A 22,031-nucleotide genomic window follows, 5' to 3' on the forward strand; every position below is an offset into this window, starting at 1 on the left:
TGATAGTGGAGATGGGTTTTGCTGCGTGTTAGTACTAGGTTGCGGTCCTCAGGATCACCCTGCTAGGAGGTCAGCAAGCCAAGGTCCAGTAGGAGATATAGGAGGTAACAATCAAGTAGAAATGCAGTCAGTAAACAAACCAAGGGTCAGTAAAAACAGTGATCGCGGGTTGGGATCAAGTGGAAACGTAGTCAAGGAACAAGCCAAAGGTCAGTAATGGGTGGTAATGGAGATAAGGACAGCTTCAGGTACACAAAGAAGCAAGATATCATCTGGAGAGAGCAAAATCATTTAGCAAACAAGAAGTGCAAAGGCATGGCTTAAATATCCAAGGGTTTAGACAGGATGCTGTCCAGCATCTTAGGTGGCTCAGCAACGAGAGCTACTGTTGGACACAACAGAGGTCAGGGGTTCTGATCCCAGTCCTGACACAATAACTGTGTTACATACAGTATCTCACAAAAGTGAGTACACCCCTCACATTTTTGTAAATACTTTATTATATCTTTTCATGTGACAACGCTGAAGAAATGACACTTTGCTACAATGTAAAGTAGTGAGAGTACAGCTTGTATAACAGTGTAAATTTGCTGTCCCCCTCAAAATAATCCAACACACAGCCATTAATGTCTAAACTGCTGGCAACAAAAGTGAGTACAGAATGAGTACATGAGCAAGATCCAATACGGTTTGGTTTTGGGAGTACTAATTGTTCCACCGCGTCCTCTCCTTGCTTTACCACTTGATACAGCAAATCATTTTTTTATCCTTATATCAGGATCAAAGTGTTTCCCCTCTATCATTTTTATGTTTTCCCTGGCTCTAGTCAGTGTGGAATCTTATTTGTTCTGTACGGAAATCGTCCTTTCTGAAGTCAGGCATCTCACTTGGTCCACTTTCAGAAATAGAGCCAGGCACAACATCCTGTTCATTATTTACAACCTCTGGGTCAGGGTCCACCTCTTCTTGTACCCCAACCATCACAGAAAGAGGGAAAGGCATAACATCAGACACACCCACAATATCGTCTTCCATTTTGCAGTCAAAGGGTTCTGGACTAAGTTCCCTGGGTTCACCTGTAGGTGGAGCACTAGCCCACCTCTTTATTTTCCCAAAATCTCCAAAACTGTAAAATCTCTCCCCACTATAGCCTCATGGAGCAGAGAGGGTACTACACCCACAGAATGTGTCACAGATCCCCATGGGGTATCAATTTCAACTACAGCAGTTTGGTAGTTATGTGTGTCACCGTGTACACAAATAACCCCAATAGTGCTAGGGTGATACTTGGTGCGACTGATAAAGTTGTCTCGGAGTAACCACGCTACCAGAATCTAGCAGAGCTGTAATTGGCTTTCTATCAACTGAAATAATACACACTTGTCTTTCAACACGTTCCTGACATGATGCAGTACACACCCCTTGTGCAGAGAAGGGCATGCGTTTTCTCAACATAACATTATCACATTGCATAGGTTCACCCATTAAAGGACAATTAGCAGCAATATGTCCTAGCCCATGGCAATGAAAACATTTTATAGGTTTTCCACTCAGTCCTTTATATGGCCCCATGGTCCTTCCTGATCTATCAGGCCAATCTCTAGGTCCAGAGCCTACGGTCTCATTATTTCATGCAAATATGTTATGATAACCTCCCGAGCCCTTTCCCCCTGGAATCAGCTTACCAGGATCTCTAGGTTCTCCAGTGCCCTTGGCGAGGAGATGTATCGGCGCCCCCCCCCCCTCCCCCCCGAGAAAGAGAGAGAGGGTTTGACAGAGAAAGACAGAGGGGGAGGATTTGACAGAGAGAGAGGGGGTGACAGAGAGAAGGGGTGACAGAGAAAGAGAGGGGAGGGGGGTGACAGTAAAAGAGAGGGTGGGGGGGGTGACAGGAAGAGAGAGGGGGGTGACAGGGAGAGAGAGGGGGTGACAGGGACAGAGAGGGGGTGACAGGGTGAGAGGAGGGGGGTGAAGGGGAGAGAGGAGAGGGGTGAAGGGGAGAGAGGAGAGGGGTGACAGGGAGAGAGGGGGGTTACAGGGAGAGAGAGAGGGGTGACAGGAAAAGAGGGGGTGACAGGGAAAGAGAGAGGGGGTGACAGGGAGAGAGGGGGTGACAGGGAGAGAGAGGAGGTGACAGGGAGTGAGGGGGGTGGTCACATGGAGAGAGAGAGAGGGGTAACAGGGAGAGAGGGGGGTGATGGAAAGAGGGGGGTGACAGGGAGAGAGAGAGATGGGGTGACAGGGAGAGAGGAGGGGGGTGACAGGGAGAGAGAGATGGGGTGACAGGGAGAGAGAGAGGGGGTGACAGGGAGAGAGAGAGGGGGTGACAGGGAGAGAGAGATGGGGTGACAGGGACAGAGGGGGGGGGGATGACAGGGTGAGAGAAGGGGGGGTGAAGGGGTATCAGAATAGAGATACTCACCAAGGCCGAGATGCCGAGAGCGGTTCGCTGTTGCGACTAAGCGCACTCCGCCCCTCTGGAGGTGATACAGAGTGTGGATGGCACAAAGAGGCACAAGCTACCAGCAGGCAGGGTAGAGCTTGCGTGGAGGTCCTGTAGAACTGGAGCATAGACTGATGTGGATCCAGCAGAAGAAGTAGGTAGAAAGTCTGGAGCAGGCTGAGGGTCAAACACAAGTAAGGAGACAATCCAGGTCACAGGCTGAGGGTTAAGGCACTGGAGACAGGAAGCAAGACTGGGTCACAAGCAGAAGGTCAAGGCACAGGAGACTGAAGGTGAATCCGGGTCGCAGGCAGAGGGTCAAACACAGGTAAGCAAGAGCAAGGTCCGTAAAGCAAGCCATGGTCGGGTCCAGGAGAAGAGCAGAGTAGGTCAGGGTCAATCCGGGTCACAGCAGGTAAATGATCAAAGAGGAAATAGGAACTCAAGTACAGGAAGCTGAAAGAAAAAACAGCAATTCCTCTGAGCACTTGCTCAGCTTTTATAGGCAGCCAGGAAGTCATGTGGAAGTCATGTGGTGCGTGTCATGTGACGGCCAGTCTGCAGCTGAAGGTTTCTCTGACAACGGGAGAGGGGGGGGGTGACAGGGAGCGGGGGGGTGACAGGGAGAGAGGGGGGTGGTGACAGGGAGTGAGGGGGGGGTGACAGGGAGAGAGAGAGGGGGTGACAGGGAGAGAGAGATGGGGTGACAGGGAGAGAGAGAGGGGTGACAGGGAGAGAGAGAGGGGTGACAGGGACAGTGAGGGGGTGACAGGGACAGAGGAGGGGGGTGACAGGGAGAGAGAGAGGGGTGACATTGAGAGAGAGGAGGGGTGACAGGGAGAGAGCGAGGGGTGACAGGGAAAGAGGGGGTGACATGGAGGGAGAGAGGGGGGTGACAGGGAGAGAGGAAGGGGGTGACAGGGAGTGAGGGGGGTGGTGACAGGGAGAAAGAGGGGGTGGTGACAGGGAGAGAGAGGGGGTGGTGACAGGGAGAGGGGGGGGTGAAAGGGAGAGAAAGAGGGGTGGTTACAGGGGGAGAGAGAGGGGGATGACAGGGAGAGAGAGAGGGGGTGACAGGGAGAGAGAGAGGGTGTGGCAGGGAGAGAGGGGGGTGACAGGGAGAGAGGGGGGTGACAGGGAGAGAGGGAGGGGTGACAGGGAGAGAGAGAGAGGGGTGACAGGGAGAGAGAGAGAGAGGGGGTGACAGGGAGAGAGGGGGGTGACAGGGAGAGAGGGGGAGTGACAGGGAGAGAGGGAGGTGACAAGGAGAGAGGGTGGTAACAAGGAGAGAGGGGGGTGACAGGAAGAGAGAGGGGGATAAGAGGGAGAGAGGGGGATAAGAGGGAGAGAGGGGGATAAGAGGGAGAGAGGGGGGTGACAGGGAGAGAGAGAGGGGTGACAGGAAGAGAGGGGGTGACAGGGAGAGAGAGGGGGTTACAGGGAGAGAGAGGGGGGGTGACAGTGGCTCTCTGTACCTGAGAAGCTCCCAGGAGTCCAGGTAGGACAGGATCACCAGCAGAAGGTCAGACGGCAGATCAGCCAGTCCCAGCTCCCCGGCCCCTGCCATCCTCCCCTTCCCACCACCACACCACTCCCTGTTGCACAGGAACATGCCGGCCCCTTCCTGCTGCCGCCTGGAGTGGACACGGCTCCGGAATTGGAGCCGCACGCTGCCTGGGGGCGCCAGGGGCACAGGCTGAGCGGAGGGCGCAACAATCACCGCTAACACTGACAATTTTTTTGCGCCCCCCCCCCTCAGTCTGCGCCCCTGGCGGGCGCCGGTCTGGCCAACCCATTGGTACACCCCTGAGTGTACAGCCTGCAGTGTACAGTGTTGAGAGTTGCAGTAGCAGCAGCATTACTAAAGGCTACCTCAGTCAGGAAGAACTGGAGGGAGCATTGTCAAGGACTTTTGACCTAACCAGAGTGTCAGTAGTCATTCTTCAGTAAAGTACAAGCAAGTCAGTGATTTCAAGCGCCAGCAAGCGTTGGTCGGCATTCAGCCGGCGTCAAGTCAGCGCTGAAAGGCATTTTTCACAAAGTGTACCTAGTTGAGCATCCCACTCATTTCCTTCTCCCATCCCCATATAAAATAAACCAAACAAAACAAAGATGCCGGGCCGTTCATTGTTTCAGATCTCACACTTGGGCATTCAGCGTAAATGTGCTGTTAGTGTTACCGGTGACCATGGCAGACCCACATCAGGCCCAATACCTGGAAATCCTGCTACACAGGTTATAATCATTACTATCTGGGTCATGCGCCACATATAGGTGAATGGACACTGGCAGATCAACGGGAAGTCCTCCCCTATATAAAACCTCCTATACATGAAGTACCTCAGTTTTGCAATGATGATCCCAGAAAAGAGGGGAGGAACCTCTGTGTCCCATGATGTTCTCCAAGAAATTGATTTTACAGGTAAGTATGTACCAAACATCCAATTTTCTTCATCGTATATCACAGACACAGAACAGGTTATAATTAATACTATCTGGGACGTCCCAAAGCAATACACTTGAGGGGAGGGAGACACAATCACAGAAACTGCCACCTGAGAAGGACCTATTCTGCCGCCCGTAACATACTGCAGCCAAAAGGCAGTATCCTCCATGGCTCTGATATCCACCTGGTAAAACCCTGTGAATTTATAAACCAAAGACCATGTAGCGGCTTTGCAAACCTGAGCCACTGACGCCTAATGGTGGATAGCCCAAGATGCCCCCACACACCTTGTTGAGAGCGCTCTCCCCAGAATAGGTAGGACCTTGCCCTTTCAAACTATAGGCTTGAATGATTAACTGGCGGTTCCAATGAGAGAAATAGTTGACTTGGATGCCGCCTGCCCTTCCTGGGCTCTTCTGGCAGCACAAACCAGGATTCCTGAACAGCTCAAGTAAATGCTGACGGCCCAAACTACATCCACAGTGTGCAGTGATCTTTTCCCTGTTGACTGTGGACTAGGAAAAAAGAAAGGCAAGACACTGTCTTGATTCTAGTTAAAACCAGAAACCACTGTAGGCAAGAAAGATGGATGAGGAAGTAAAATCATATCATGATGCAAGACCAAGAATGGCTCTTTACAGGAAAGAGTCGTTAGCTTTGACACTCTGCTTGCTGAAGCATGAGTAACCAAAGGAACCACCTTCCGAGTCAAAGGAGTAACAGAGTTTCTTAAATTTGTTCAAAACGTGGCCTCTGCAAGGACAGCCAAGACAAAGATCAAGTTCCAAGAACACAAGGGTTTCCTGACAGATGGGATTGTCTGCATTACACCCTGCATGAAGTACTAATCAGAAACAACGGTCTCTGGAAAAAAAATGGATAGAGATGAAATGACCCTTAATGATACTTAAGGCCATTTTCTTTTTCCCTTCGGATTGGAGAAAGGAACAGTCTCCCACTAACATAGTTCCAGTGGTGCCACTTCCTGGCTTCACACCATGTATATTAGATTTCCAAGACCTGTAATGGAAGCTCCCTAAAAGTCGGCTTCCTGGTGCTCAACACTGTGCAGAAAACAGGACCCAAGACCATTAGGACTGGCTGGACTGGAAATGTCCAAGGAGCATCCCCAGCAAGATTCACTACATCGGTGTACCAAGCCCTTCTGGGCTAGGCCGGCTAACACTATTGTCAGTGTTACCACCTCCCCCATTCTTTATAAAAGAAGCAGCAGTAGGTAAATCAGGGGGAAGGCATAGTATAGGGAGAACTGGTCCCTAAGGTGTTACCAGTGCATATACCCCTATAACCAGTGGGACTTTCATCCCAGACACAACCTGTCCAACTTGTTGTAGAACCTCGAATCCAGTGGATGCACCTGCAGAGTTCCCCAATGCTGCCAGATTGCAGAGAGCATCTCAGGATGCAGGGACCACTGTCACAGAATTAGTTGCTGATGACTGGGAAAGCCCCCCTGCCAGTTTTCAATACCTAAAATATGTACTGGAAACAGAGACAGCATAGGCTGTTCTGCCCCAGGAAGAATGTGGTTCACCTTCCTAAGCCGCACAACTCCTGGTGCCACACTGGAGGTTCATATATGCCACTGCAGTGACATTGTCAGACTGAGCACTGACGACAAACCTGTGCAACCGGTTCATCCAATAACCCAGAGCAAGGTGTACTGCCTGAAATTCCAAGATATTGATGTGCAGTATTCTCTCCTGTGGAGACCAAGTCCCCTGAAATGTAGCCACATCCAAACCAGCCCCCCAACTAGAGGGCATCAGCGATTATATTCCATATCAATGGAAGGAAAAATGTCCCCTTCTCCAGATTTCAAACATTCAACCACCAATTTGAGCTCTGCAATACCCCGGGGACAGAGCCCTCCAGCAATCCAATCTGGAACCGACTGCTCCCTGAGCACGATTATTGAGATATACTGAGATTAATATCCTCTGCGTCTTCAGCAAGTCTAGCACCGGGGCTAGGAGCCTTGTGAACCCTCAGGGGGCTATGGGCAGCCCGAAGGACAGAGTCACAAAACTAAAATGGAGACTTTTTTTTACTGCAAATCGCAGAAATAACTGCCACATAAAGATATGCATCATTGATGACTTTGAACACCCAAAATCTACCTCTTGCAGAGAGGCCATCACTATTCAGACCGACCACATTTGAAACAGAAGGATGTTTAGAGATGTATCTAATGCCTTGAGACCTAAGATAGACCTCAAGTCCCGTTTGGTTTTGGGGCCGTTACTACAAGAGCAAATGCGAGGCAAAAGGCTGATGCTCTGTGGCGGACCCAAAATGTCCCAAAGAGGCGTATTTAACCTATCAGGTTTCTGCCGGCTAAGACAGAGTGAACCACCTCAGAGACTGCCCTAAGATCCTTTGGCCCGAGATACCCTCAAAACACAGACCCCTCAGATGCCTCCCTCACTCTGGAGGGGAAATGTTTACAGCACCTGGCATTCCCAAGCAGTCTCCCATTCAAGTATTAACCAGGCTTGATCCTGCTTAGGCTGCGAGATCAGCCATGTTCAGGATAATGTGGCCGCAGTTCATTGCAGCTGTCATTGCCACCACTAAATTCTACTACTGACATTCTAATGTGTCAGGAAACACTGCAATGCCAAACACCACAGTGGCTCAGATTGCCATCCGGAGATACAAACACCCCCAGATCACTGGACCTGAAGGCGGTGCACCTGCCTCCCCCTGCTTCCTCTCCCTTCTGGAACCATTTAGATTTCAATATTTTTATTGAAGTAATTGAAATATTAAGACAATGTCATATAAGGCACAATCTTTGAACAATAGTGCAAACAGATGTTAAAACGAACACAAATACGGGAATGTATAGCCCTCAAAATATTCATAGATATAAGACCTCCTGATATTAAGCCAGGAGATCTCAACAATAAACAATCTCGGTAGGAATACCAGTAGAGATAGCAAAACAGTATAGTGAGATACAAATTATTATCAATAGGGTCAAGGAATACATGTCAAATCCACTAGGGACCGACTGCGTGATATTCCATCGAGCCATTTTGATATGCGATACTGGTAATAACTATGTCACAGGGAAAATAGATAGAGGTGGTAGATCCAGGAAAAGGCAAGGAAAGAAAGAAAGAAAAAAAAAAAAAAAGAAAGAAAGAAAGAAAGAAAAAAAGAAAAAGAAAGAGGGCCAGCAAGAAATTCCTTAAGTTAAAGATAAGTATCGCATCCATGATCCCATGTCACATCAAACTTTTTAGTAGAATTGCGATAAGTCTATCATTAACCATGATCCAGCTAAGTTTATTCTTCACGTATTCAAGGAGAACCAACGACTGTTTCCAATATTTAGCAATAGTTATTCTAGCTGCTAAAAATATATATGTAATAAGCTTAAACCATTTTTTGAGGACCTCATCAGAAAACTTTTGAAAGGGCGGGTTCCGGGGATCTACGGATATTACCCCTGTCACTGAATGTATAAAATTAAATATTCAAATCCAAAATATGGTGACTTCAGGGCACTGCCACCAAACATGATGCATTGTACCCATCTGGCCACAACACCAAGAGCAAGTGGGGGATGCAGATGGGTGCATCCTCGCAACTCTGGTCGGGACCAAATACCCATGTAGGAATGTTTTATAGTGTGCTTCAATTAGTGTTGTGTTAATAGATACTTTGGATAAAACATAGGCAATATCTTGCCGATCAGATAATTCAAAAGTGGTATTCAGTTCCCGTTCCCATTGATTCATATAAGGGAGTTTAGTAGTCGGGTCAGTAAGGGTGGCGTATACCGTAGATATCCGTCCCCGTAGGAGGCCCTTCGTTTGACAAGATAGTTCAAAATTTGTAAGTGTTAGGGGTATCTCTAGTAGGGATGATCGAACGGTTCGGGTCGACCATCGGTTCGACCCGAACATTGGCTGTTCGAGGTTCGGCCGAATTCCGAACTATTTGCTGAAAAAGTTCGGAATTCGGCAACCAGAACCGACCCAAAATGCAATGGGACAGGAACTGGGCTTTAAAAGCCCATGATTGGACCACAACCATCAGTAAAAGCCAATTGAGGGGGCAGGAGAATGCTAGGAATGTGATTGGAGTGACTAGGGGGTCCAGAGGCCAATCATTAGTGAATATGCCCCCCAGTATATAAGATAGCCCAGCCAAATTCCTAGTATTGTAATACAGGGACATGGAAGAGAGTGGAAGCAGTTCTGTTACTTCTGCTTCAAAAGTGTCATTTATCAATTATTAGTGTGAGGAAAGGGATATCTAGTGTAGTTAGGGTGCTATTTTCCACTTTAGTTAGAATCAAAAATCTAGTTTCTGTAGGGAAAGTGTTAAGTGCCAGGGTGACCATAGTGTAGTGTAGGGTGAACTGACTCTGACTGCTATGGCAGGGTGACCAAACCCTTCCATGTCAGGGTGACCGCAATAGAGAAAAGATTGTTTCTCTTAGGTCACTTATAGAACAGGGATATGGCTTCTCGCCTGTCACCCTGCTTTTTGCTGCAGGCGTTTATAGGGCTTTTTTGAGGACATGTTTGGAGTCAGGCATGACATCTGAACTTGTGTGTAGGGGTATATATACACACACACATGTATGTATGTATATATACACATACAGTATATAGGTGTGAAAGTAGCAGAACCCTATGCTTGCGCTAATTAAATAATTAACAGGCATATGGCTCCGCTCCTATCACACCTATATATGTGTAAGTGTATAAATACATATAAGTATGTGTGTATATATACCCCTATACACAAGTTCAGATGTTTTGCCTGCCTCCAAAGACCCAGAAAAAATGCCAAAAAAAACGCCCAGGTGTGTTATTGCAGGCGTTTTTTTGGGGTCTTTGGAGGCAGGCATAACATCTGAACTTGTGTATAGGGGTATATATACACACATACTTATATGTATTTATACACTTACACATATATAGGTGTGATAGGAGCGGAGCCATATGGGTGTTCATTATTTCATTAGCGCAAGCATAGATTTCTGCTACTTTCACACCTATATATATGAAGGTGTATATATACATATAAGTATGTGTGTGTATATATATTTATATATATATATATATATATATATATATACCCCTACACAGAAGTTCAGATGTTATGCCTGCCTCCAAAGACGCCAAAAAAATGCCCAAAAAAACTCTAGCGCCAAAAAAAAAACGCCCAGGTGTGTTGTTGCAGGCATTTTTTTGGGGTCTTTGGAGGCAGGCATAGCATCTGAACTTGTGTATAGGGGTATATATACACACATACTTATATGTATTTATACACTTACACATATATAGGTGTGATAGGAGAGAAGCCATATGGGTGTTAATTTTTCCTTAGCGCAAGCATAGGTTTCTGCTCCTTTCACACCTATATATGTGTATGTATATATACATACGTGTGTGTGTGTATATATATATATACCCCTACACATAACTTCTGATGTCATGCCTGACTCCAAACATGTCCTCAAAAAAGCCCAATAAAATGCCTGCAACAAAAAGCCGGGTGTAAAAATAGCGGAGCCATATGCCTGTTCTATATTAATTCTAATACAAACAAACTTTTTTTTACTGGTTCTGGACATGCTACAGAGCTGAAACTTCACAGGTACACTTTTTAGACCCCCCAGACACTAAATCCAAAGAAATCTCATTTTTTTTCCCAATAATTTTTTCAATAATTGGCTCTCTATCAAAAATGACAATTTTTAAGAACTTTTTTTGTGTGATTAATAGTCCCTGGGGCATGACCCTGAACCCTAGGCACTTTTTAGGGGCATTTATTGGGTTTTAGGGCTTCAAAATGGTGTTTTTTGATTACCGAAGTTAGGGTCCCATTGATTTCAATGGGGTTCTGAAATCCGGGCCGAACTTTCGGGAAGTTCGGGTGTTCTGGTCGAACCGAACTTTTCAAAAGTTCGATCATTCCTAATCTCTAGCAAATTAAGTTTAGATCGTATAAAAGAGATAAGTTGATTGTACTGAAATGTTTATGTTCTGCCCATATTGGTCATAGTAAAGTGCTGTTACAGATTATACTGCAATGTTGTTGATGTTGCTGCCATCTAGTGGTCAGAGTTAGTTATTATAGTTATTTTTGCCAGAGCTTGACAGGAAGTAGTGTTTTCTTCTGAGGGAGAGGCTGTAACCTTTAACCTGGAACTGTATTTCCTCCATTTCACAACTGACCCCCTGATACAGCAGACAGCAGCAGAAGAGCTCCTATCTATTCCAGGGCTAATGATGGAATTTACTGTAAGTACCTTCACTGATGGAGTGAGGCTGCTGTATAATGTTCAATGTACTGACACATATGTTTTGTTTATGCTTATGTTGTAGTTTTACAAAGTTATTCAGAAAAAAGAATACATACAGATCTGATGCCTCCCGTTTCTTGACTTCTGAATTATTGTTAAGCTGTCTGACTAGTGTTATACAACAGTTCAATAACGCGAAGCAGAACAGTTTAACTAGAGGGCATTCGCAATGCATCCTTAAAATATTGCAAAGAGTATGGTTAATCCCCATTGAGGTAGTCAGTTAGTCACCTATCCTAAAAAGCCTCTTGTTAAGCCACCATTGGAATAGCATCAGAGTCAGTCCGGGGGAGAACTCAGGGTTCCAGCACAAGGGGGCCAGTGGGGTATGTGGAGATGACAGGGGTTTTCGATGTTTAACCACTTAAGCCACGGAAGATTTTACCCCCTTCCTGACCAGGGGGTATTTTGCGATTCGGCACTGCGTGACTTTAACGGACAATTGCGCGGTCGTGCGACGCTGTACCCAAATGAATTTGACGTCTTTTTTTTTCCCCACAAACAGAGCTTTCTTTTGGTGGTATTTAATCACCTGTGAGATTTTTTGATCATGCGCTATAAACAAAAAAAGAGCGACAATTTTGCAAAAATAACAATATTTTTCACATTTTTTATATGAAATTCCCCCCCAAAAAATGTAAAAATCAAATTACATTTTTGGCCAATTTGTTTTCTGCTACCTATGTTTGGTAAAAAAAAATCACAATAAGTGTATTCTGATTGGTTTGCGCAAAAGTTATTGCGTTTACTAACTAAGGGAAAGATTTTTGTCATTTTTGTTTTTTTTTTTTCTTAATGTAATGTTAATAGAGTAATGGCGGCGATCTGCGTTTTTTTTTTTTGCGGTACTGCGACATTGCGGCGGACAGATCGGACCCTTGACTGACATTTTTGACACTTTTGGGGGCGGGAGCAGGCTAGTGACGTACTGGTACGCTACTTTGCAAGGGAGGGGCTAACCACCACCGTATATAGTCGGGCGGCGGTCGGCAAGTGGTTAACTCCATCCCAAACCACTAGTGAATGAGACAGGGTAGGACCTAAAATAAGGGGGTGAAGACAGTTAGGAAGCCACATTAGAGAACCAATGGCAAAAGGGTGGCACGAGAGAGCTTTAATAGAGACCCAGAGGGGTGTAGATCCCTTGGCCATTGTGTAGGAAAGCTTGGGTTATTTGAGCGGCTTGATAGTAAGCCTGTAAATTAGGGATGCCAAGCACTCCACTCAGTTTTGAGACATATGTCAATTTATTAATTCTGGGTTTTTTTAATGCCCCAAATAAAGCGAAGGGCTTCTGATTGTAAAAGCTGTAGATCTCCGTTTGGGACAGCAATTGGTATAGTTCTGAAATAATAAAGTATCCTGGGTAGAAATGTCATTTTAACCACTTTAGCCCCGGAGGAATTGGCTGCTCAATGACCAGGCCCTATTTTGCGAATCGTTACTGCGTGAATTTAATGGACAATTGCACAGTCGTGCGACGCTGTACCCAAATGAAATTGACGTCCTTTTTTTCCTACAAACAAAGCTTTCTTTTGGTGGTATTTGATCACCTGTGCGATTTTAATTTTTTGCGCTATAAACAAAAAAAAGAGGGTCAATTTTGAAAAAAATAACAATATTTTTCAAATTTTTTTATATAAAATTCTCAAAAAAAAAAATGTAAAAATCAAAAATTTTTGTAGGCCAATTTGTTTTCTGCTACATATTTTTGGTAAAAAAAAATAGAAATAAGCGTATTTTGGTTTGTTTTGCGCAAAAGTTATTGCGTATACTATCTACGGGAAAGATTTATGTCATTTTTATTGTTTTTTAACTAGTAATGCCGGTGATCTGCGATTTTTTTTTTTTTTTTTTTGCGGGACTGCGACATTGCGGCAGACAGATTCCGACCCCTAACTGACATTTTTTACACTTTTTGGGGTACCAGTGACATTACTACAGTAATCAGTGCTATAAATATGCACTGTTACTGTAAAAATGACACTGGCAGGGAAGGGGTTAACTTTACTGGTGATCAAGGGGTTAAGTGAGTCCCTAGGGGCGTGATTCTAACTGTCAGGTGGCGTGGCTTGTGAGATCATCATAGAGACATGCGATCCTATATAGCAGGATCGCATAGCCTCTGTGATAATCTAAGGGAGAATGACAGACGGCTGTGTTTACATCAGTCATCTGTCTTTCGCCCTCTGCTGCGGGAGATCGCAAGTGGCCGGCGGCCATCGGAGCTGGCTCTGCAGGGAATGAGCGGGGGTGGGAGCGTGCCGGCGGCAGTGCTCACCCCCCATAGGCGCCTGAGCGAGCGACGTAGCGGTACGTCGCTTTGCCCAGCAGCGGCAGCGTGCCGCAGTATATGTACGGTGGGCGGGGCGCAAGTGGCTAATAGAGTCGATTCTGCCAAACCAAGATAAGGGATAGTCTGCCCATCGTCGAAGATCTTCCCGAAGTCGATGAAACAGTGGAGGATAAAGAGTGTCGATCAAAGATGTCAGTTGGATGCCTAAATATGAAAGGGAGCTTAAGGCCCATTGAAAACTATAGGTATTTTGTATGGTTAGCACTGTTGAAGGAGGTAAAGAAATATTAAGGGCTGTTGTTTTTGAGTATGCAAAGAAAGCCCAGAGAGCAGGGAAAATTGGTGTAACAACGTCCGCAAATTCAGTAGGGTAGTTTGAGGATTGGTGATATACATGAGGACTCCGTTGGCAAACAAGAAGCATTTGTGTTCCTGCTGCCCACAACGTATGCAATGTATATTAGTATGAGATTGAATTGCTATAGCTAAGGGTTCAATCACCAACGCAAATAGCAATGGGGAAAGTGGACAACCCTTTATTGTTCCAGGTCGTATAGGAAACGATAACGGCCTATAACTCCTTATGGAAACCTGGGCCGACGGATTACTATAAAGCATTTTTAACCTCTTGCCAACCGCTCACCGTAGTATTACTGCGGCAGGGCGGCTAGGCTGCTCAAAGTCGCGTAGTACTACGTGATTTTGCGCACAAAGTCTCGGCAGCGTGATTGCCGCCGGCCTCCCACGATCAGATAAACTGACAGAAGACCAGCCTGCTTATATAAACAAAGCAGGCGAGTCTTCTGTCAGACAGGCAGGGAGAGATCAGAAGTTTCAGCTAAGCTGAAACCCCGATCTCTCTGTGCCGTTCACAGAGCCCTTCCTCCCTACAGTCAGTAAGCATATTTATGCACACATTAACCCCTTTGATCACCCCCAGTGTTAACCCCTTCCCTGCCAGTGTCATTTATACCGTAACAGTTCATAATATTTAGCACTGATTACTGTATTAGTGTCACTGGTCCCCAAAAAGTGTCAAAAATGTCAGTTAGGGGCCGATCTGTCCGCCGCAATGTCGCAGTCCCGCTAAAAACCTGCCGATCGCAACCATTACTAATAAAAACAAAAAAATAAATAAAAATTCCAAAAATCTATCCCGTAGTTTGTAAACACTATAACTTTTGGGCAAACCAATTAAAATACGCTTTTTGGAATTTTCTTTACCAAAAATATGTAGCAGAATACAAATTGGCCTAAACTGAAAAAAAAATTTGATTTTAAAAAATTTTTTATTTGGAATGTTTTATAGCAGAAAGTAAAAAATATGGCGTTTTTTTCAAAATTGTCGCTCTTTTTTTGTTTATAGCGCAAAATCTAAAAACCGCACAGGTGATCAAATACCACCAAAATAAAGCTCTATTTGTGGGAAAATAAGGACATCAATTGTATTTGGGTACAGCGTTGCACAACCTTGCAATTTTTCATTAAAGTAACGCATTGCCGAATCGCAACAAATGGCCTGGTTATTAAGGGGGTAAAACCTTCTGGAGCTGAAGTGGTTAATAGCGAAATAAAAGTAGAGCCAAATCCAAAGGCCTCCAAAGTGGTAAATAAGTAGTCCCAATTTAAGCTATCAAAGACCTTATGAAGGTCCAGTGAAAGAAGTAATAATTCCCTAGATAGAGGAGTATCCCATTTGGAACGTACCGCAGAAATCAACGCTATCGACTGACGGATCTAATCTAACATTTGGCGTTCGTTCATAAATCCGGATTGGTCTTTATGGATATATTGTGCTAGAAATGTACCTAGACGTAAAGCTAGAAGCTTTGTTAGAATTTTGAGATCACAATTAATCAATGAGATAGGGCGGCAGATAAGGATGTCAGTGAAGTCTTTATTCAGTTTGGGTAAAACGCTAATGTAAGCCCTATTTTCATCAAGAGTGACCTCTCCACCATCTCACAAGGAATTAAAATAGAGGAGCCAGCTGTTCAGAAAACATTTTATAATAATTATTGGGGAGACCATCAGGACCAGGTGATTTATGAACGGACAACGTCTTAATAGTGTTGTGAATTGCTCCACCTGTAATGGGTTGATTCAAAAGCTCCCTCCGTGAGAGCGTGAGAGACGGTAGAGATAAAGTATTCAAGAAACTACTAATGGAAGAAGAAACATGGCCCTGAGGTGGGTTGTATAGTTTGGTATAGAATTCCTGAAATTCTTGAAGAATCTTTTGGGGTTTTTTAGAGAGGTTGCCTCCTGAGAGTCTTATTTTCGGAAGAGCTTTATGTTTTTTTTTAGGGGTAAGTTTATGTGCTAACAGCAAACTTGGTTGATCACGCCAGGTAAAGAATTGGTCCAGCGTAAAAAAAATTCTCCACCTTTGTAGTAAGGCAAATATTAAGTTCTATGCGAGCATGTACGAGTTTGTTCAACAAATCAGGGTGTGGGGGAACGCATGTGTTGGGTAGCTACTTCATACTCCTTTGCTTTGACAGTGATCACCTCATTGCGAGCTTTAATAAGTCTGGACATCAAATGAATCAGAAAACCCCAAACAGAAGCTTTGTGCGCCGCCCAATTGATGGTGGGAGTCGTGTTCTCTGCCTTATTAATATCAAAGTAGGCTTTCAAGTGGGTAATGATATCCTGATCTAAGCAGTAAGATTTGTTACTGAGTATAGATTAATTTAGTCGCCAATGTAACTTAGCCAATTTAATTGTCAAATTAGAGAACAATAAAACTACGGGGTCATGGTTGGACCAGGGCGTCGAGATTATCTAGAAAAGTGGGAGTAGTCTCGAGTGGTAGGGTTGGCCTCCCTCCAAGCGTCGTGGTGATGTAACAGTTGAGCTAATTTGCAGCTTTGTTAAGGGGGGCTGCAGTCAAGATATGCGAGACTTGTCTAATATATGATCCAAAGCCAAGTTAGAGTCACCGGCCAAGATGACACCTCCCTCAAACTTTGGCGCTGGAGATCTAAGGAAAGGAATGGAAAAAGGCCACCTGGTTCATATTAGGGGCATAATAAACCAAAAATGTTACCAAGTTCTCACCCAAGTGCCCTTTCACCAATAAGTATTGCCCTTCTTTGTCTTAGTATTTTGGTTTTCGGTAAATGAAAGCCGTCGTGACAAACAGAGCGCCACCCCTCGTTTTTCTAGCGGTATCTAGCGAAATAACAAACGGTAGAGTCTTTATGTATATAGTGGGGAGTAAAAGAAGAAGTAAAATGCGTTTCCTGATGAGCTACAATATCTGCACCTAGTGACCTATAGTAGTTAAATATTTTAATACGTTTGGAGAGTGAGACCAACTCCTAAACATTATGGGAGAGCAGTCATATGGCTCCACCAACTTACCCACCAACGCCACCACTTATGAATCTAGGGAATCCAAGAGAAATTCAAGCTGACTCTTAGAAAGGAAAAGGAAAAAAAGGTTAAAAATAGAATAATAGGAAAGGAGAAAAAAGAATAAAAGATACATGGGCTGAAGGATGCCCAGTATCAGAGTGTAACATGGAAGTTTTGCGGGATTGTGGGACTCTGCACCAAAGGTAATCAATGGGAAGAGTCAGACAAACTGGGAGAGTGCATAGCCTCCTCCCTCCACAAATATTACAGGAAGTAAAATAAAATGCTCTCCTAGGAGCCCTTGAACAGCATATATATAAAAAAAAAAACATTTATAATAAACCAACAATTGGCAGGTACACGATAAACAACTCCAAAAAAATAAAAAGGTAAGAGCCGGTCCACACTAGCGCGACTTGTCAGCCTGACAAGTCGCGCTCCCTCGCGGTCCATTGACCGCTACAGGACCCGTTCTAATAGGAGCGACACAAGTCGCTCCGACTTAGAAAAAGGGTCCTGTACTACTTCTGGTCGTGGTGCATGGGAAAGCACAAGTCACCCCCGAAGTAGTACAGAGTCGTGTCACCCCAGTGTGAACCGACTCTTAATCTTTAAAATCATAAAGACCAAAAATAACCTAGAAAATAAAAACACCAGGTTCAAGGCGCATAAAAAAATGTAAATAAAACATAGGCAGCGGCTAATGTCCCATAAGAGGACTGCTGAGAAGCCACCGACATAAGATAGAATCAACTCGCGTTATTCAGGAAGTTCTCAGGTAGCCCGGCGTGGAGTTGGGGACCACTGGATCTCGATTGGTGCTGAGACGAGGGGCTATGAGAGATAAATCCCAATTTCAGCAGAATTTTTTCACCATCAGCAAAAGTAGAGAAGGAATATGATCTGCTGTTATAGGTAAATCAGGAGGTTCCCTTGCATACAGCATGACCGCTTCTTTGACCCCGAAGAAATGGGGTTTCACAATCACATCCCTGGGGGGCCCGTCGGGTTTCAGTGGATACGGTCAATCTCCATATGGATTTCATCAATATCTGGTACAGCAGATTGCATCAGAGAATACATGATAGACATAATATCTTTAACCATTTCTGGAAATCCCTGTATAAGGAAATTATACCTCCTAGCACGATTTTCAATTTTAGCACTAGCTTCCTCTAGGTGATCTTGAAGCTCAGTAATCATGGTGGAGTTTTGTACCACTCTATGCACAGTGTCATCAACTTTGGATTCAATGCTGTCTAGGCGACATCCTAATGCCTGGAAATCTTGCTTCAAGTCAGAGGCTAATTTGGTGGTAGCCTTCCCTAATTCCTTCTGCAACATATCAGCAAAGCAGTCAAGGAGAGTACGGTAGTGGTGAAGGTAAAGGAGCTGGGGACCCCTTTAGGACTATCAATGTCTGCGTCCTGGCCACTGGTTTGGCTGAGAAAGATGTCTGCCATGTCCCCCATCCAGGTCAGGTTTTCAGGGTGCCAGGAAACCAGACCACACAAGGATGCAAGTAAAATAAAGTAGTTTATTGGAAAAAACAATACTCGCACAGCAAGATTGAGGAAGAGAGAGCAGAAACAATGCCGGGGTCTATTCCAGGAGCGAGTAGTCATCCAAGCCGGGTTTGGGTCCAGAAGTGGGTTGTCTTCCAATATCGGGTCGAGAGCCAAGCCAGGTTATACACGGAGGAACACAGAGAACAGAAGACTGCTAGCAGAGATGCACCTTGGAGCTAAAACACAACGGCAAGGATTGCAACCCACCAGGTTATAGATATAATCAGGTGTGCATCATCATCAATGTGCGGCACCCAGGCAGCAGGAAGTGATGATGCAATCAGAGTCTATAAGAGGCAGCAGTCTGCACAATTCCAAGATGGCTGCCAACAGGAGGGCAAGGTAAGACACTGACATAGATGAAGTATGGGAAGCATGGCCTGGAGATGGTATAGAGGCATGTGAAGGGGATCTGGCAGAGCTGGATGGAGCACAGGGAAGATCTGCTGGCTCCCCTGAAGATGGAGTGGCTTTGGGGGTGTCCACACTGTGTGCCTTTGGGCCAGGGGGGTTTCTCTTTGTACCTCTGTGGCTGTGGCTGCAGCTGCCCCTTCCCTGTATGTACGGAGCTGATGCCGGTTGCCATCTTGGTTCCCTTTCTGGGGGCTGCTGTATGTTATTGTATCCTTCAGCTTACCTGTGACTTCAAACTGTCAGAGAAAGGGTCGCAGAAGAATGGGCACATCTGCTAATAAAAATCAGCAAGTTCACAGATTACAGGCACTCAGGGGTTTTCCAGTGTAAATGTGCATGTGCGCACACATGATGTGACAGATCCTGGCACCCAGTGCCCTATTTAAAGCCAGCAGGCTGAGCCACAAGTTGCTGGATGATCTTTAGCTTCCCCATGTGTTCCTGTCCCTACTATTATTGGATTCCCTGTTATTGACCCGACTTGCCTTTGACCTGTGTCTCCATTCCTGGCTTTGACCCTCGGCTTACTACATTGACTCGGCTTCTGTCTGCTGATCCGTGTATGATCCCTGGCTTGCTTTTCTTTCTCCGCTACTGCCCGATTCCCAGTGTATGATCCTGGCTGACTCCTGACTCTGTTTGCTGCCTTACTGCTGACTGATATTCCATTCATGGCTACTGGCCTGTCTCCTGACTCTGCTTCTGACTCTCCCTTCTGCCAAGTCTCATCTGGTACATCTGAGAGACTCCTGCCCAGCAGTGCATCCTACTCGTCCAGCTGCCATTCAGCAGACATATAGCCACTTCAGCCTGTCGCAGCTAGCAACCCTTGCTTCTTTGGGCATAACACTCCCTGTCACCACTTTCAGGGTTGCTCTGCACTCAGCCACAAGGAAATCCCTTTCAGCACTTCGGCCTCCGACCAGGTGCGTGACACAAACATTAACAAAAATGGCCGGTCTTCTACTTCCTGTCTCCACTGCACAAGAGTAGGCTATACAGAACGATCCCACGCCCTTTAGTGGCTGAAAGAAAAACTGCAGCCCAATACTCCTGAGATACACTACACACTGCCACCATGTGAATGAATAGACAGTCAGATCTCTTTTTTTTTTAAAGAAATACTGCAATTGCAAACTTACCCTTCCTACTGCAGGACTCTGAATCATAACAGGAGTCCAACCCTCACCATCACGGCAGGCTCTGTCATAAAGCCCTTTAAGGACTTGGTCCCCCTTAATCTGGGGGTCACTCTTCTGGACCTATACAAACCAACTGCACAGGGTTCCAGTTATGCAGGGTCCAGCGCCATAAGGCTGCATTACAGGTAAACCTTTAGGATTCTTCTCCTTATCCAGTGAGGATTGGGTACCATCCATTATGGCTGACAGCTTTTTAAATGGATCTGAGCGAAGTCCATGATTCTCAGTAGAACCGTTCCAGACCTCAAAGTATGCTCCAATGGCACATGTAGCACATCAGTAGCCACCACCTTAACGACACTGGTGAAAAAACTGAGGTACTTGTATGTAAGGGGTTATATAGGGAAGGACTTCCTGTATGATCTGCCAGTGTCCATATAGGAGGCGCATAACCCAGATAGTAATGATTATAACCTGCTTTGTGTCCGTGATGTACGATAAAGAATATTTTCTTGCATTTTTGGATATAATAATTTTGAACTGAGCAACTGGGAGATTGTAAAATGATTCACTGAAAAATAATTGTTCTATTAGAACTATTCGATTTCTTCTAGACACCAACGTTAAGAAATTTGTACTAGGAGATCTGGGGCTTAAGAACATTACACCAGTAAAATGAAAACTATTATGGTAATCCCTTTATGTGGTGAGGTTGACCACCTAGGTGGTGTGGCACAAGCATTTAGCAAGTTAGCCATATTTCTTCAGATTTTACTCTTGTTTTGTTGCAGAATGAAACTGCATTTGAAGTTTTCTTTTTTCCCACACACTTACCCATCAACTACTTGATTAAATTAGGCAAAAATCACATATTAAACTTGATTACAGACTACAAAGAGTACAGAGGTCACCTTGTAAAACAAGCGATCTGCAAAGCGGAGCATCTCTGCGAAAGCATTGTGCCAGCAGTGCATGAAGCCGAAGAATGATAGCAGCAACACAAGGGTACCTGTAAAAACACAACGATTAACCATTAATTATAGAGAAAGTAATTTAAAATTTGAATTTAGATCTTGGAAAAAAAAAAAAAAACCTGAACAGAAGGGAATGAGGTAGTTAAAATTCTGGCAACCTCCACTTTCTAGTCAGCCAGCACCAAATAAGAAGGCACATGTATAGAAGAAAGGCAAAGCATTTCTTGCCAGCAGGCCCCATCGTGGCCATATGGGTTGTCAAGCCCCCCCACTAACTAATATTCAACTGATTCAAGGCACTAAACAGTTGGAAGGGGCAGAGATCCTCCTCACCTGGTAGTGTAGCATGGAAGATGGATAACACCAAAGTTTTTACTTTGAATGGCTGTTTGCTCATGTTGGTGAACACTGGAATACACAGGGTGTCCATGACATAGTAGATGAAAAACACGCAGCCTAGGAACTACAAACATCATAAAAAAGATTATTAGATAAATACAAATTGAACTTTATAATTGTAGATAATAACAATATAATGTGAGTTTGTAACAGTTTTTGATTTCCTGAAACGGTTTGGTTACTAAAATCTTGGTAGTAAGCATTTCTTTGATAGGTTTATTTGGCAATTTCAATTAAAAAATGTGATTTCAGTTTTGAGGTAGATGGTTTTTGTGTTTTGTGGCATTACCAAGGCCAACCATCATTTCTACATAATCACACATAACATCCAGCAAGGGTGGGAGATGCCAGTTTTTAGCTTGAACATCAGCTAGATCCTCTATAGCCCTGGTGTTTTTTTTTTTTTTTGCAGGAAAATACTTTCTTTGAAATTCCCAAGATGTTAAACTGTACCTATTTTTTTTTTTTTTTTAGGGGGGAGGGCTGCGGCCTTATGCCATAATGTGCTAGTTTGCACTGCATACTAGCACATTATGACAAACTGAACTTTTAAACAGAGGCCTTCAACGCTGAGCTGTCACTGCTCCGGACGCTTCCATCTTCACCCAGTCTTCCTTATGGATTCGCCATCTCT

General features: G+C 44.9%; 1 pseudogene across 1 annotated transcript in view; it reads right to left on the minus strand.

The window, feature by feature from the left end:
* The window catches only part of LOC309545699 (sterol O-acyltransferase 2-like), a 254,589-nt pseudogene that overhangs the window by 34,841 nt on the left and 197,717 nt on the right, over positions 1-22,031 (minus strand). The window contains exons 10-11 of the transcript XR_014226162.1: positions 21,332-21,461; positions 20,936-21,033 (exon numbers count right to left, since the gene is read on the minus strand). The product of XR_014226162.1 is annotated as a sterol O-acyltransferase 2-like (transcript). The remainder of the gene's footprint in view (positions 1-20,935; positions 21,034-21,331; positions 21,462-22,031) is intronic.

This window comes from Pelophylax lessonae (genome assembly GCF_965119305.1).
Source record: "Pelophylax lessonae genome assembly, chromosome: 2".
NCBI classification, from domain to species: Eukaryota; Metazoa; Chordata; class Amphibia; order Anura; family Ranidae; genus Pelophylax; species Pelophylax lessonae.